The sequence below is a fragment of the Neomonachus schauinslandi genome, chromosome 8 (assembly GCF_002201575.2).
Source record: "Neomonachus schauinslandi chromosome 8, ASM220157v2, whole genome shotgun sequence".
Classification (NCBI taxonomy): domain Eukaryota; kingdom Metazoa; phylum Chordata; class Mammalia; order Carnivora; family Phocidae; genus Neomonachus; species Neomonachus schauinslandi.
In genome coordinates this window covers 10,891,349-10,907,832 of record NC_058410.1, presented here as the reverse complement: position 1 = coordinate 10,907,832, position 16,484 = coordinate 10,891,349, and the positions used below count along the sequence as shown (strand labels likewise).

The 16,484-nt window shown below is 42.6% G+C and overlaps 1 pseudogene; it reads right to left on the bottom strand.

Annotated features, from left to right (window-relative positions):
- Positions 1-784: 784 nt before the first annotated feature.
- On the bottom strand, positions 785-13,357 carry LOC110583177 (annotated as a pseudogene).
- Positions 13,358-16,484: the final 3,127 nt, after the last annotated feature.

Below are 16,484 nucleotides of genomic sequence, written 5' to 3'. Positions count from 1 at the left end.
GCCATCCAGGCGCCCCTTGAATATATTTTTTAAAGATTTTATTTTTAAGTAATCTCTACATTCAATGTGAGGCTCAAACTCACAACCCCAAGATCAAGAGTCACATGCTCCACTGACTAAACCAGCCAGGTGCCTCTAAAGTTTGAATATTTTTAATGCTCTTTTATTCCTTCAAGTAAATGCAATAAATGGAACAACAAATGGTATCAGGGAAGGCCCTGTGTTCTATAATAAACAAATGTTAGTTGTTTTATGCTTCTGAATAGGAAGCTATTTTCCACTCCCATTTCAGCTCTTCAATCCTTGTATTTACTAGTTACTATTAAGTTCAGGTATCCTTGAGATTGTTGGACTGATAACTTTTGAAATGTCTGTGGTTTCAGTTTTCTAATGATATGTGTGTATGTTTGAGGGAGACTGGTGGCGGGTGGGGGGGGTCTGTGCCTGATGACTTTTGATTTTCTTTTTCGATGAATATATTTACTTTTAATTTTGTACCTATTCAAATGATTATTCTAAATTATTTAGGCTCCAATAATGTTTTTGTCTAAATGATTTGCCCATATGGATGCATTGAAATATTTTTAATTTGAGGGTTTTAAAAAAATCTAAATTATTCCCCACAAATGTCACATAAAAAAATCACCTAGTATATTACCTGAATATTTCCCTCATGGCCCCTGCTTCCTTCAGAAAACCTTTACAATAAATTTTATTCAAAAACAAATTCTGGAGGTGCCTGGCTGGCTCAGTTGGTAGAGCATGCGACTCTTTTTTTTTTTTTTTAAGCACTAGGATTTATTGAATTGTGCCTTGCAAGGTACAGGCGCTGGGGCTTGCCCATGGTGCTCTTGATGTATAAAGCCTGGACGTTCTGCCAATTCTTCTTGATCAAGGACACCAGGAAATTGACTGCTAAGTGGATGTTGTACACAAGCTCGTCATCTGTCATCTTCACATGGCCAATGGCCACTGCCAGACACAGCACCTTCTTCATCTGGAATTTGATGGTGGACTTCACTTCATCCACTTTGGCCACCATGTTCTCATTGTGGGTCAGCAAGGAAGGGAACTTGCCAGCCTTATTCAGGCCTGGGCCCAGGATTCTTGGGATCGGCTTGATCAGAGATTCTGAAGCCAAAAAGGCATCATACTTCTTGGCCAGCTTCTTGACTCATTTCTTATTCTTGTTGAGTTTCTTCAGTGCGTCAGTGTCCATGTGGGGAATATCCGCTGCCTTGGCCTTATCACAGTGCTGCTGATGCCCCAAAACACGTACGGAGAACTTGGGGCGGGGAGTGAACTTGAGCCTGACGGTGCCCGAGAAGCGTTTGTCCTTCTGAGGGTCATAGTTCTTCAGGCTGATCTGCAGCTCCACCGTCTCCAAAAACTTCCGGTGCTCGTGCTGGTTCCCGGCAGGACTTCCGGCCCCGCCTCGTACAGGTGTCGCGGGAGACTTTGCTGCTCTTGGTTCTTCGCGCTGCGGTAACCGGAAAAGACGAGCATGCGACTCTTAATCTCGGGGTTGTGGGTTCAAGCCCTGCATTGGGTGTACAGATTACTTTAAAAATAAAATCTTTAGGGACCACTGGGTGGCTCGGTGGGTTAACGTCTGCCTTCGGCTCAGATCACGATCCCAGGGTCCTGGGATTGAGTCTCAGCGGGGAGCCTGCTTCTCCCTCTGCCTGCCGCCCCCCCTGCTTGTGCTCTCTCTCTGACAAATAAATAAACAAAATCTTAAAAAAAATTTAAAAATCTTAAAAAAATAAAAATTAAATTCTGTATAGAACAAAAGATTGCCAGTGTAACAGAATGTGTAAGACTATTTCTCCAAGTGGACTTTCAATGGAATGTAAACATCTCTTTTGCAAATGTTATAACTTTCTTCAGACCTTAGATTTTTTTTTTTTTTTTTTAGTTTTTCTCGTAAAAGGAAAGAAGGAAAGAAATGGAAAAAAGAATGGCACCTAATAAAGTCTAACCAACTATAAATAATGTTTCTTTGTAAACCTAGCATTTCCCATTCCAAATTTTTTTTTAAAGATTTTATTTATTTATTTATTTGAGAGAGAGAGAGAGAGAGAAACAGCATGAGAGGGGGGAAGGTCAGAGGGAGAAGCAGACTCCCCGCCGAGCAGGGAGCCCGATGTGGGACTCGATCCCAGGACTCCGGGACCATGACCTGAGCCGAAGGCAGTCGCTTAACCAACTGAGCCACCCAGGTGCCCTTCCCATTCCAAATTATTGGTAGTCCTGAGCTGGGAGAAGGAAGGAAGTGGCTCCTTTGTGGTGGTTTAGGTGTTCATGGAAGGCCTAACTACACTGGACTAGAACAGCCTGGCAGTGTCCTGCCCTGGAATGTGACCCATCTGCTGACTTGGGCAGAAGCTACAGAACCAAATTCAGCCTGGAAAATTAGGAGAGGTGCAGCAGTTTGGGCTTCACCCAGGCTCCAGAGAACATGGCTGGTGGCCACAGGCCTTCGCTAAAATGTGGACTAGCTAGAAACTTTAGAATTTAGATTTTTATAGTTCCTCTAGTATTTCCGGGAGGCGGTGGGTGTCAGGTGTCAGGGGCTGTTCAATGAGAAGGAAAGTCCTATTTGACAATCCAGACAGGCAGGCAGCATCAAATACAGTTGTCAGTGGGTCCCAAGACCACAGCAGTCAGCCAAGAGTTGAGAGACCAGACTCCAGTGCTAGGAGAGGGTGGAAGGATAGAACTGCTTTAGTGATGGGAGCAAAGTGGAGCCCCCAACTCAGAAGGATAGGACAATAGGCAGGATTCAGTGGCTCACACCCAATCCCAGGAAAACAAGACAAGCATGTGGTTAGCATGTGGTGGGAAACATGCAGACTGATCTCAGCTACAAGGCCCAGGATAGACCTGGAGGACAGCCGCAAAGGAGAATTGCTTGTTCCATCTAAAGCATCTGGCCATAGCTCTTGAAATCTATCACCTCCACCCCACCCCACCCAATTAGCTGATGATTGGTCCTTGAGCCAGCGGGAGCTACACCTGCTGGGGAAGATGAATGGAATTTTTTCAGCTTTTGTTTTATTCATTTTTGAACATACACTTTTGAATCAAAAATCAAAACTATATGGAAAGGTATACACAGGAAGTCTTGCTTCCACTGTCCTCTCCATTCTGCCCTCCTCCACTCCCTACAGAAAACCACCCCCTATAGATAAGTAGTTATCCTTTCAGTGTTTCTTTTCACAGATATAAACAACATATTCTTACTCCCCCCTGCCTGTTATACAAAAGAGAGCACATAACTATATACATCTTGGGTTTTTTGGGTTTTTTTTGACTTGACAATATGTCTTGTAGATTTCTCTACACCAAAAGGTGGAAATCTTTGTCTTCTTTTATGGCTGCATGGTACTCTGCTGTGCGGAAGTACTGAGTTATTTTGAACAAAGGCCCTATTCCTGCTGAACTCTTGGGTTGTTTCTAATCATTTGCTCTTACAAACAACGTCACAAGGCATGATCCTGGGTGGGTGGCATCTGTACTTTTACCAAGCATAGATGCTTAGAAGTACAGTGGCTGGTCAAAGGGTAAGTTCATGGATGATTTTGTTCATTATTATCAAATATTTCCAAAAGAACTTCCATTTTTTGCGAACCCTAGCAATATATGAGAATGCCTGTTCCTGCCCAGTCTCACCAGCAGAGCACATTGTCAGACTTTTAGATTGTCACCAAGCTGGTGGGAAGGTTGTAATTTTGACGACCAATGAAGGGTGAATTGTACTTTTATAGAAGCCCCCACTAAGGAATGCTTCATTATTTGGAATGTTCCTTCATCCTTCCTTCTTTTTTTCCTTTAAACACCATAGGCCCAAATAGTTTGAGTTTAGTTGTATAGGCTTGGTTATGTATTCCAAAACCTGAAGCATTCTGGATATACTGAATTAAACTGGCTGGTGGAGGTAAGATGAAGAATTTAGAATCCTGACTGACATCCTGGCTCCCGGGCACCCTCCAGCTTCTGCACACTGACCCGTGCTGGGTACCTCGCCCCCACAACAAGGGGCTGACCTCCTGACCTTGACTGAACATCTCCCTGCCCACCCCCTGACCGTCAGCCACCCGCTAGCCGCCACCTCACAAATACTGCCTATGACACGTAGCATGCCACGGAAAGAATTTTTAAAGATTTGCATGAAGTACAGCTAGCAGATTCAGAGCAAGAATAAGCACGAGCGCCCAGCCAGAGTGCCTCAAGTCTGTGGAGGAGTGGCTCAGGCTATTTTCAGTAAATTTGGTTTTCCGTAAGTGTTGATATAGAAGGATACATCTTTTTCATGTGTACTCAGATCATTAAAAACGGCTTTGAGTTAACCACTGGAGAAGCATGAAGTGTTTTATGAATGTAGAGGACATTCTTGGTGCTCACAGCTAGAACGAATGACAACACAGTCCTGGGTGTGCTGGAGCTCTTGCCTTGCTGGAGAGAATGTTCCTGTTCCCTCCGAGGCGCCTGCTGCTCAACTTTTAGCTACTTTCACTGTGGAAGTTTCATATGGAGGCTGCCAGAAACCAAATGAACACATTTCTGAGAAAATGGAACATATATACGTATATTCAAAAATTTGTAAATTTAAAACTCTTCAAAACAAAGACATTAAATCGGATCCTGACAGAATAACACAATGCCAAGATTGCAGGCCACCTAAGAGTTAGTATCTTGCTCTTGAATGAAAAAAAAAAAAAAGAGAGAGAAGCTAAACCAAAGTATCTGGAAAATACATCTCAACTCAGAAGTGATTAGCCTAGTTTTAGATCAGTTGTGCTAATTTTTGGGGGGAATACAAAGAAATAGTGAATAACTATCTAATAATTTTAATAATCTCAAGCTCTTTGAAAGTGTAGTGAGAAAGATTTGGCAACAGTGTATTTTAGTTAGAGCATCTTAAAAAGAATTGTAAGTCTGTAGGGTGGCCACAAAGTCTTTTCTCATGCTAGTTTAGTTATATGGATGTTCCTCTCCACAAAAATCTTATTTCCCCCATGTCGTTCCAGAATCTTCCCCCACACTGATAGCTGAAAATCACTGAAGCACCCATGATCACTGGTGCTAAGTCTTTGAGTCTCGTTACACGGAGTGGAGAACTTTTCTTTTATCACGTCTAAAGGCAAAATTCTCCATTTGTTAAGTAGGGATCCTGAGGAGGTCATGCTGAGGGCTGTTCTCTATCTCCAAGAGAAGAATGTTAATGCAGTGCCTGTTGCAGGAGGGAGGCTGTCTCACTCATTCCTCATTTCTGTACCAACCACCACGAAGTGCATTCAGATGAACAGAGTGGCTGGTGCTTGCTTTGCAACAATATGGTTGGTTCTATCAGGTGATCTTCTGAAATCGTGGCCCACGTCCTGACATGTGAAGGATTCTGCTTGATTTCCTTGGAATAATGGATTGATTACTAAGGACACATTTTCATGCAGACGGACTTTGTGGTTGTTCAGGAAGCCTCAGAGGAACTCTAATGGATCCATCTTCAGGGGACGGGGACGTTACCCTGTCATCACTCTGGTTGCAGAGGTGATTCATTCATTTGACTAATGCTAATGGAGAACCAGGACCTATGTTGGGCCCTGGATATACAGAACTGTGGGGTGCCCTCCTGGAGCACTCAATCTAGAGGTGGAGACATGAACCTTCACACACATTTACAACATACTAAGGGCTGAAGGAGTGATGTCCACGAATTGGTTTCATAGCTCAAGAGGTGATTATTCCCCTATGTATGTGAAAACCGGGGCCGGGAAGGCTTTACAAAGGGAGTGACATTGAACTGAATTTTAAAAGACAGTAGCTTTTGACGAAGCAGTGGGAAAGAGCATAGAAAGTAGCAAATGCAAAGGCAGAAAGGAACGAGAAAGAGCCCGGTGGGGCCAGGGATGAGACATGGAGGGGGCCAGACTCTGGAGGAAGTGGCTGGATGTTCAAGGAATGGCTGCACAAAGGCACAGCGAGGGGAACCAGCACACGTGGGTCAGGGCAGAGAGGACGCCATTGTGACCAGGCAGAGCTGTCTCTAGGGTCACCATGATGAACTGGCTGGCCACAGGAAGTGGGTGCTGACGAGGAACAGGAGCACCCTCAGGGGTCGGGGGCTGGTGGCTAGGAGGAGGGGAACCTGGTGAAGGAGAAAGAACATGGAGAAGCTTCGGGCTAGAATGGTCTTAGGGAAGTCAGAGGAAGAGGAAGCTAATTTTGAGATTTGAAGAGCCATCAGAGTAGCCATTCACTGGTTCGCTTGCCTCCTTTTGTAGAGAAGGAAGTTGGAGTCTCTGCCCGAATGTGCTGCTTTGGGGTCAAAGACTCTGCCGTCTTGTGTCCGTGAACCTCCCATCCCAGCCACACCCCTGAGGCTTTTTCGTTCCTGCTTGGTAATTAGCAGAGCTTAGCTAATCTAAATAGACCTCTCACCCTGGCACCAATAAATGGGTGTAGAATGACAATCACAGGCTTCAGATTTCAGTATGTATTTCCAAAAGACTGAAGCAGAGGAAAGCCAAGAAAAAACTCATGGGATTTCCTAGAAGAAAAAAGGTCATTAGAAATCTTGGTGACCTTTTCCAGTGGCCAGGTGATGTTAAAAAACAGAATGTGGCAGGAATTATGAAATAAAATGGAGGCAGGCAGATCAACTGTCCAGCGAGTTTATCCATGGAAGGTCAGCAAGGAAGGTCATTCTAAAGTTTTAACCTTGAACCTAAAGTTTTTCTGACTTCCATGAATTATCTCACGTGAGTTAAGATGGTCTAGCCTAGTTAAGGATCAATGTGTCAAAGGATAAATTACAATTTGCAACATTGTTTTTTTCTAGACCGAGCAAGGTTTCTAGTAAGTGTGTCTGGCGGTCTCTAGAAGTGTCCCTATTGTTCTCCTGCCTCTTTTTCTTCCACCCCAGTTTCTTTCTTCTTTGTCCCCTTCTTCACTGCAACCACCCTGGATGAGGCACATTCTCAACCCGGTGCACCCCCCATTCCCTGTCATTGCAACCAAAGGGTCCCACAGAGCCCCATAGGCAGGGTGGGGGTTCTGGAGGCCAGCAGCCCCCTTCATGTCTCCCCTCCCTCCAGCCTTAGTACCAGCATTCTTCCGTAGTGGAGAGCTTCTCTGTGCTTCATTATCACCTCCAAAGTAAAAATGCTTCTCACCACCACTGTCTTATCTAGCCACAGAATCATGGAATGACTGGGCTGGAAAAGCACCCCCAGCCTGCATACCCCTCCCTCTTCCTCACCTAGTCCCTGCCTAGTTTCATCTACCAAGGATCAAATGTAACAGGGCTAGCGATGACAAATTCTGGGATTCCAGCCTGTAGGAAATGGGTTGAGGACCCAGAAGCCTGAACTGTCAGGATGGAGAGAAAACCCTTTCAATGTGTAGGTGTGTTTTCCTTTCCATATGTTTAGCTTGTGAATAGGTGGGGCTGTGTATGAGGGGGTACTGTGCAGTGAACAGTTATTCCCCAACCTCGCAGGCTTCCCATTCACAGCACTTGGTCCTGCATCAGCTCATCCTCTCTCTTGTCCTGTTCGCCTCTTTCTCCCCTCCCCTTCTTCTGCATCAAAGCAGGCCTTCAGGAATGGATCCAAAATATATTCATAATATGGTGTGAATGACCGATAAAAGCTTCAGGTATTACGCGGTAGAAGCATATTTGTATTTTGATAGGGTTCAGAACCTTTAAAGAAAGGAATAAATCCATAAATATTTAATGGAGAAATGTTCAGTAGCAGAAGAAATGTTTGGGATTGAGTGGAGAATACCTGGTTTTTCCTAAAACCACATGACAGATACCTATTCTATTTAGAAATTAAACACACACACACACACACACACACACACACACACACACACTCTACTTACCTCTTTAATTCCAGGCAATATGTCAAATACTTTACATATATATACACTCTCATTTAACTCTTACCCAACCCCCACTCCCCAAAATAAAAACATGTAAGGTAGATATTCAGTGTTTCATGTATATTCTGCTAACCAAAAAGTTAATTGCCAAAACTGGCACAGCCCATAAATGTGGAACTGGGATGTGAGTCCAGCTTCTTTCTCCAGATTAGGAAGCTGCCAGAGGTAACACTCTTTTCATGTGGTGGGAAGCAGTTTTCCTGCTTGCCTCCTGGGTTGCTTAGTTAAGGAACACATAGAGCTTTAAAAATCTTTTAAGTCATCTTAAAAAGTCCTCTTAATTGTCTTTGTTTTTCTCTGAACTTCCCAGTTTGTGTATGTCATCCTCGTACTGATGTGCCCCAAATGAAGCAAAGTGGCCTGCTCTATTTTCATTTTTCAGCCTATGCAGGATATAAAAAATAAACAGCATATGGTGCAAAGTTAATGAGATTAAAAAAAATAAGTTCACTTAAAATAATCCATGGGCTTTTCTACATGTGTTTTTGGTCTGGCTTCAAAAACCACAGGCGTTTTACTATGCTTTAAAAAAGGGTGAATATTTGCATTGTTTCTGTTGAGGTCAGTGGGAAACCAATCTCACGGAATCGGCGCTAATAATCATGTTGTTTATAAACAAGTGCCACGCTAAACTGTGTACAGTTTAGTACAGACTGAGACTTACTGTGACGGGCTCAAGCGTTAAACATATTCAAGGCAACTCTCTGCAGTTACGAACCTCATGCTCATGTGATACCCCTTTAGCCTGCAAGGATAATGAAGTCTTACCTAGAGAGGAAGTTGGGAAATCAGTTTCTCAGAGTGGTAGCCCTCTGAATATAGCCTACAATTTATATTACTATAATAGGTCGACCTGACCTTTTAAGAAAAATTTCCTACACCTTTGAAGCAAATTAGAAGAAAAGAAGAAAGAAGAAGAAGAAGAGGAAGAGGAAGAAGAAGGAGAAGAAGGAGAAGGGGAAGGAGAAGAAGTAGTAGTAAAGAGTCCTTTCTTTATTTTAAAATGACTAGCTAGGGGCGCCTCGGTGGCTCAGTTGGTTAAGCAACTGCCTTCGGCTCAGGTCATGATCCTGGAGTCCCGGGATCGAGTCCCGCATCGGGCTCCCTGCTCAGCGGGGAGTCTGCTTCTCCGTCTGATCCTCCCCCTCTCATGCTCTCTGTCTCCCATTCTCTCTCTCAGATAAATAAATAAAAAAATCTTTAAATAAATAAATAAATAAATAAATAAATAAATAAATAAAATGACTAGCTAGCCACATAAAGGTATTGTTCCTTAAGCTACATCAGTTCTCTGCATTGAAAGAAACAATTAATTTGAAAATGCACATGAATAATTTTACTTGGATGTTTGTGTTCAGCTACAAAGTTCTTTTCACAATTAAGTGCTACGAGCCCACGGTGGGTCCAGGATTGTTCTGAGTATGGTGGAAGATAGAAGAGGAACTTGAAGGTGGGGACTTTTTGTCCTTAAGGAATTGATAACCCAGCTAGAGGGACATAAGGGGCTTAATAAAATAATAATATCAGACACTTCCCTTGTTCCAGGCACTGTCCTCAGAGCTTTGCAAGGATTATTTAATCCTCCAAAGCCCAGTGAATTAGGTACTGTTATTTTTCTGTTTTCTACAGGATGAAATCGAGGTTTGTGCGGTTTACTGGACTCTCGAAGCATTGTGAGAATTATATGAGAAATAATATGCACTCTATCGGGTTTAGATTTTGTTTCCTACTTAAAAAAAAAAGAGAGAGAGAGAAAAAGAAAAAAAAAAAAACAAACAAAGCAAAAAACCAGCAGTACTTTAAACAAGATAGAGGTTTTTCTCTCTCATCAACCAAGTCTGAAGGCCGATAGTAACTGAGCCAGCCGCACAGCTCCCTTTAAGCACCCCACACACCTATCTCCAGGGGATTTGGGAAATGTAGACTTTTTTTTTTGTAAACAGGTGGTCATGTGCCCAGTTAAAAATGTTTTAGCTACGAAGGGTAAAGAGAACAAATGGTGGGTTAGGAACTTGCTTCTCTGCCATATCTATGTGTCCCTATGTGGGGCCCAGGAGAGACGCAATACATGTTTAGTAATCATAGCTATAAAACTCAAAGCAGCTTAGAAGTGGTTTGGTTTGTTGATTTAAATACAACTATTTCTGCCTGAGGTTTTCCCTTTTCTAGATTGATGCCCTATCCTTAGATAGGGAAGTGAGTGAGTAAGAAGGGAAGGTGTGCTAGGTGCTCCAAACACTGCCCTAACCCCAGGGCTTGCCTCTCCTTTTCCTCCCCCAGATATGCGAGGTGGTTTGCCCCAAGGTTTGCAGCTGTGGAAAGGTGGCAGAAAGCCATATAAATGCCAAACTAGAATACTGCCTGGGTCCAGGCATTTCCCAACCTAGGATTCTGCTTTCTTCCTGTGCCTTCTTTCAGGGACTACAAACAATGGCTCTGGCCTCTGGCAAATAGAGAGGATCAGGGGAGCCACACTGCATAATTCCAGGGGACAAGTAGTCACAGCTGGGAGGTGTCCTTTAGATTGAGGGCAACAAGCATGGCACCCCCCGGGGGCTGGTGTCTTGACCCACTTTGTGCATTTGTTTCGAAGAGTTTACCCTGGATCATCTCAATCTCACAAATTTCCTAGATAGGAGAGAAGGCTCCCAGGTCACAAAATGTTTGCACTATATGGATCTGAGTTGTTTTCAGCTTGAGATTCTAGGATGAGCAAAGTTGGCTTATCTGAGCAGTGGAGGGGTGGGGGGGACAGGGAGCGGTATAGAGGAAACTAGGGTAGTATAGAGGGACAGGAGGAGGGGACTGGATGGTGGGGACACAAGCTGGAGTTTCCCGCTGCTTCATACATTGGGCCAGGGAGGGGTGGGGGAGGAGAAAGAAGTGAGAGGTAAGGCCCTGATCCATCACCTCATGCACACATCTGAACTGTTTCCAAGTCTTACCATGCCTCTCCTCACCATCTGCCCCACGGAGGGTCACTGCAGGCATGCATTTATGCTTTGTGTAAGTTGGAAAAAGACATCCCATCCTCTAGTGGACTCAGTCCTGTGCCAGGACTCAATGAGTGGCAAGTAAGGCTCTGGCCGGATTGCAGCTCCCACTCATCTCCTTGGCTGAGAGCCCTTGAGCATTTAACAATCCACACATTCTTAAGTGGGGGTACTCTTTGGGGTCAGTTCTCTTACTGCCATCCCCATGGACCCTCCTGTCCTCATCCAACTTCTCCATCTCTCATCTCTCACTTGGACTAGGCTTCATCATGACAGCTAACTTAGAGAGCCACTCACAGAGTCTCCAATTTAGCCTTTTGTGTTGTCAAGTAAGGTTATACATTTATTCCTACAGATACAGTGGCTAGATGAAAAGGGTTTCATCATATTGTTTTAAAACTCATGATCTGGGGCGCCCGGGTGGCTCAGTCGTTAAGCGTCTGCCTTTGGCTCGGGTCATGATCCCAGGGTCCTGGGATTGAGCCCCGCATCGGGCTCCCTGCTCCGCGGGAAGCCTGTTTCTCCCTCTCCCACTCCCCCTGCTTGTGTTCCCTCTCTCACTGTGTCTCTCTCTGTCAAATAAATAAAATCTTCAAAAAAAAAAAACAAACTTGTGATCCATTAACAGATCACACAGCTGTAGGGCACCCTGAATTAATTAGAAATAAGTCCTAGAGTTCTTCTAAGCATAAAAAAGCACACCTTGATTGCATTGTGTTTTTGAGGCTGAATAAATTGAAAAAACGTAAACATTAAAATAAACAAATTTTTAGGATCCTTAGTGTTTCTTTGTATCATAATTCACTTAGAGCCTCAAGAAATGGAGGTGGTCCTGGCCTGAGAGATAAGCCTGGAGCCCTGAGACAGTCCCCCATTCTACCTCCCGTCTGCTCTGGCTCCACCTCTACCCAGTCTTCCCAGTAACCATGGGTCCCATGACAACCCAGATGCAGTCATGTCAGCCCCATGCTCACATGCAGCAGTTACTTAGCACTGCTCTTGAATACCAGCCCTGGCTGAATTGGGCTGCCGGAACCAGCATGGAGGCCCCCACCTCTGTAGCTGCCCCTGATACACCTGCCCCATTCGGCTCTCTGCCCCACTGGCCTCCTGTTGTCTGGGATGCCCTTTCTCTTCTTTCTCTCACTTGGCGGTTTTGAGCCCAAGCCAAACTTGCCCTGCCTGGGTCAGGCTTCTTCATCTACTGCCCTTCTAGAACCCTGTCTCTTCAGAGCATGTTATCTCTGCGCAATTATACATTTATTAGTGTGACCATTTGGCTAGCAGCAGGTTCACGCAGTGTGGTAAGTCCCCCCTTTTCTTCCCTGCACCCATCCCGCTGTGATGGCCACAGAATTTAGCACTGGGCTGGTGCACAGTGGTAACTTGGGAGTTACCTGCTGAATGAATGGGGCTGAGCCAAGAGGCCACCTTCCCAGCTGCTCCTTGTGAGTTACGCTTTGGGAGGGAAAACTTCACACACACAGTCCTTGAGAAAGCAGGTCACCAACACCAGAGAGAAGTGCGGCTTGAGACAGGAGACATCTGAGGGTCAGAGAAGATGCAAGGATAGCTGATTGAATTTTAAGGCCTACAGCAACACGCCACAGTGTGAACATTTCCTTTAAGTTAGGGAGAGGAAAAAAAAAATTATGCTTAACAACTTGGATGTTCTTAGAGGAACGCACTGATAAACAAATTTCTCAATGAAATTTGTGAATTTCATCTTGTGAAAGAAAGCACATAACCAAGTCCTTTGTCCCTCACCAGAACAATCAGGCCACTGTCAATAATTTACCCTTAAAGGTGCCCACTGATTGTCTTAATGGATTAGGGACAAAGCAATTGAATATAAGCAGGGTAAAATAAAAATCACATATGAACTGCGGCGCCTGGGTGGCTCAGTTGGTTGAGTGTCCGACTCTTGGTTTTTGCTCAGGTCATGATCTGGGGATCACAGGATCGAGCCTGCATGGGGCCCTGGACTCAGCAAGGAGTTTGCTTGTCTCCCCCCCCACTCCCAATAAATAAACAAATAAATAAAATAAAATCTTTAAAAAATAATCACACACGCACTACATTAATGCACATGAGTTGTTTGGAATTTATTGTGCTTGAAGAGTAGTCTTATTTTAGAAGTTTATGTGTACTATGAAGCAATTAATCACACGTGAAAAAGACCCAGAAGGGCCTCAGATAAGTCACTAAAATCTTTCCAGAAAATTGAGGTGTTTTGCTCTCCAAATGACTTCCCTTTGTATTCTTGATTCTTATACATGACTTCAAATAGGTTTACTTCCCAAGTAGTTACTTACGAAGAACTAGAGTGGAGCTATCTATGAAGTGTTCTTACCCACATAGAGCAGGGTATCAGTGATAGAAGCCATACAGATGATTATACGACATGACATAATCGTAGAAGGAGAGAGTATTGAAACGCACCTGTAGGTGCCGAGTAAGAGATTTTGATGGGAATAAAATTAAAGAAATATCACCACACACATATTTATCCAAAAGTTATAGAAAATTTCTAAACTAGGCTGTAGTAAAAAATATTTATTACACACCATTCAAAAGGTGGATGGTCAAACAGAAGATAAAAAGTACAATGTTCTAAAATGTAATAAGGTGTTTCTTTGTATATTTCACTGATGTTACTATGTTTCTAGGGACCCTTGAGAGAAATTGTAGTAGCCTAATGGTAAATTTGACTTAAGGTTCTGGAAGTGTAGCCCCAACAGTGGTGGGTTCCCAGTGTCACGTCAGAACTGTGCCAGACTGAGGATTAGGGAGCCGTGCCTGGTCGGTGGCTGCCAACAAGGAATAGCTGCAGGGAATGTTGTTGGGTGGGGAAGTCTGAGCTTGCTCCTTTACTGGCCAAACCCTCTATGACGTTTCAGGGCAGCCCCGAGTATGTTCTAAGGTAATTGTTTATCTCCCCTATTTAGGACAAGACCAAGATAATAATTATCTTTTTATTCTCAAAGCATGTCAAAAAGTAGACTTGAGATATATTTGTTTGATAAGTAAGTGTAATTTATTCCCATCCAGGTTGATTATCCGTGCTATAATATTCTTACTAAGTACAATAGTGCTATTATTCGTCAGAGTCCCCAAATTTATTTAAATTATTTTTGCCTAGATTTTTTTTCAAATCCTACCTAATTGTTTGCCTCTTAAACTTATGGGCCACTGTTAATTTGCATAGTTGTTTCAAATCAAATGCTATGTCCCATATCTTGCATTTACTCAGTTATTCACTGCTGATGTCTAAATCAGAGAAGTGAAAAGGACAATTGTTTAGTGCTTTTTAAAGTCCCTGCCCAAGATCAGTAGGGAAATCCCATTAGCTCCATTCATCGCATTTCTCATAAATCTAAAAGGAAAGCAAGTATCCAAAGCCTTATTCTTTAATAGTTCTTATTTGTAAAACCTTGACAGGGCTTTATTCTAAATTGCTTCCAAATTACATGAAGAATACTGAGAAATATGATGGTTAGTGAATCGTGATAGTTTCAGTTATCGAATAAATAACCAGAAGAGTAAAAGGGGACTTAATCTGAAAGCAAACAGAATGATGGGCTACGATGAGGCAAAAAGAACAGAGCTGTGGCATTCTTCAACTACCATCTGGCTCAATCCTCTTTAAGTGGGCAAGTTGAAGAGTCTTTTATTCGGGCCCCTAAAACTTCTTCAAAAGGAGCAGTATTTAAATATTAGTATTTTCATCTAGTAACCCCCCCCCCCAAAAACCCAAACAAATCAATCCTTTTTGTAGCCAAAAAGGAGTGTTTAAGAAAATAATGGGTAATCTCCTGGCTAAACATGAGGGCACAGGGCAACCTGTGGGTGGGAGGTTGGCTGCAGGGGCCTGGTGGCCATTCCCCAGCTTGAGGGACTTCAGCTCTGTCACTTTATGGTTAGAGTGACTTATTAAAGTTGTCATTATTGTTTGAAATTAGGCAAGAGGTGTAAAAATAAGGACTTCATTAGGAAAAAATGTACCTGTTAATTTCTAGTACCTTATTTCATCAAAAGGAAACAATAATGTAGTGTTGCCATATAGGATAATTGAGGCAAGTGGATACAAGAGAATTATCATCTATGGTTCAAATTGTGCTTTTGTGAAATGGGGACCTGTTTCATCACTTTCGAAAAGACCCCTGACAATTGCTGTTTTTGTCTATTAAGTCATGGATTTTCACATGAAACTCTGAGAGGCTTTTATTTTGTTTTCTTGAGAAGGTGTGTTTAAAAACTGTAAGCCGAGTGAATAGAAGCCCGCTACTTGTCTTCCACAAGGATGCTTTCAAGAAGGTATTTTAGCATTCTCTGTGGTTTAAAAGACAAAACCAAGTCCTGCCGGCTTTGTGTTGTGCTTCTCCTTCAGACTGCAGTGCCTTCTGTCTGCTTTAGGGTGTGGCATCTGCCATTGGGGAGGAGAAACTGGCATGTGTTGGCTTTTATAGCAGGCTGATTTCATTGTGCTGGGGGCCTCTATTTCAGAGCCTCTTGGTTCCAATCTTCTAGTTGACTTGCTCAAACAAATGGGATTAAAAGAGATTTTGACTTTCTATACCTAATTTTTTATCTTTAGTTCCATGATTTTTGTATATGAAAAATATTTTTAAGAAAAGGACCAGAGCTGAACTTGGTGACTCATTTTCCCTTTCAGGATTAGTTGTGAAAATAAGCCACAAGATATAGCTACACCTGCTTAAATTGACTTTGACATATTTCATCAGTTTGGAAAAATGCTTTCTTATGATTATATGTACATATTTAGTTTGGGTCTAAATATCTAAAAGCATAAATATGTAATTGATCTTAGAATATATGTGTAAACACACAAAACGGACATATATTTATATTTGCATATGAAAAACTTCAAAAATTCAACTTTTGTGGTGTACTGTGTATAATTAGTATGTATTTGAATGCATAAAGGGAGAAAATCCAGGAGAAAATGTCAAAAAGGCACACTAACAAAGATGTAGTATTCTCTTGGCAAAAACTGATGAATGATTTGGCATGAATTCATCTTACAGTTCTGTAATTCTCTCTTACACACAATGATACAACCCCTGTTTTCCAGTTGTTTGCATAGAATTGCAATTTGTTGTCTGTACACTCTATAATGACCCTTGGGTGTGCACCTGATTCCCCTCCCCCACCAATTAGTCACCAGTTTTTCCCACCTATCTTTTTCTATTTAGTCATTAACATATTTGCACTTGCTCAAGCAAATAAAAATAACCACTGCAGTGAAAATAATCTTTATTAAAAAAAAGCTGAAGAATGAAATGATTTTAGAAAACTATATTCCACTAAAATCATATATATTATTTCAGCTAGTGTGACCTCTTGAAAGTTCCGGTTTCAAATGCTTTCTCTCCATGTAAACGAGTTCCATACTAGTGCAAGTGGAGGCATTGCTTAGGTTAAGAAAACCTGCTTGAAGATATTCAGAAGGTTACTAGGTGACAAATTAACAATAATAAAAACATTTAAAACACCATAAAGTGACAAAATAGAGTA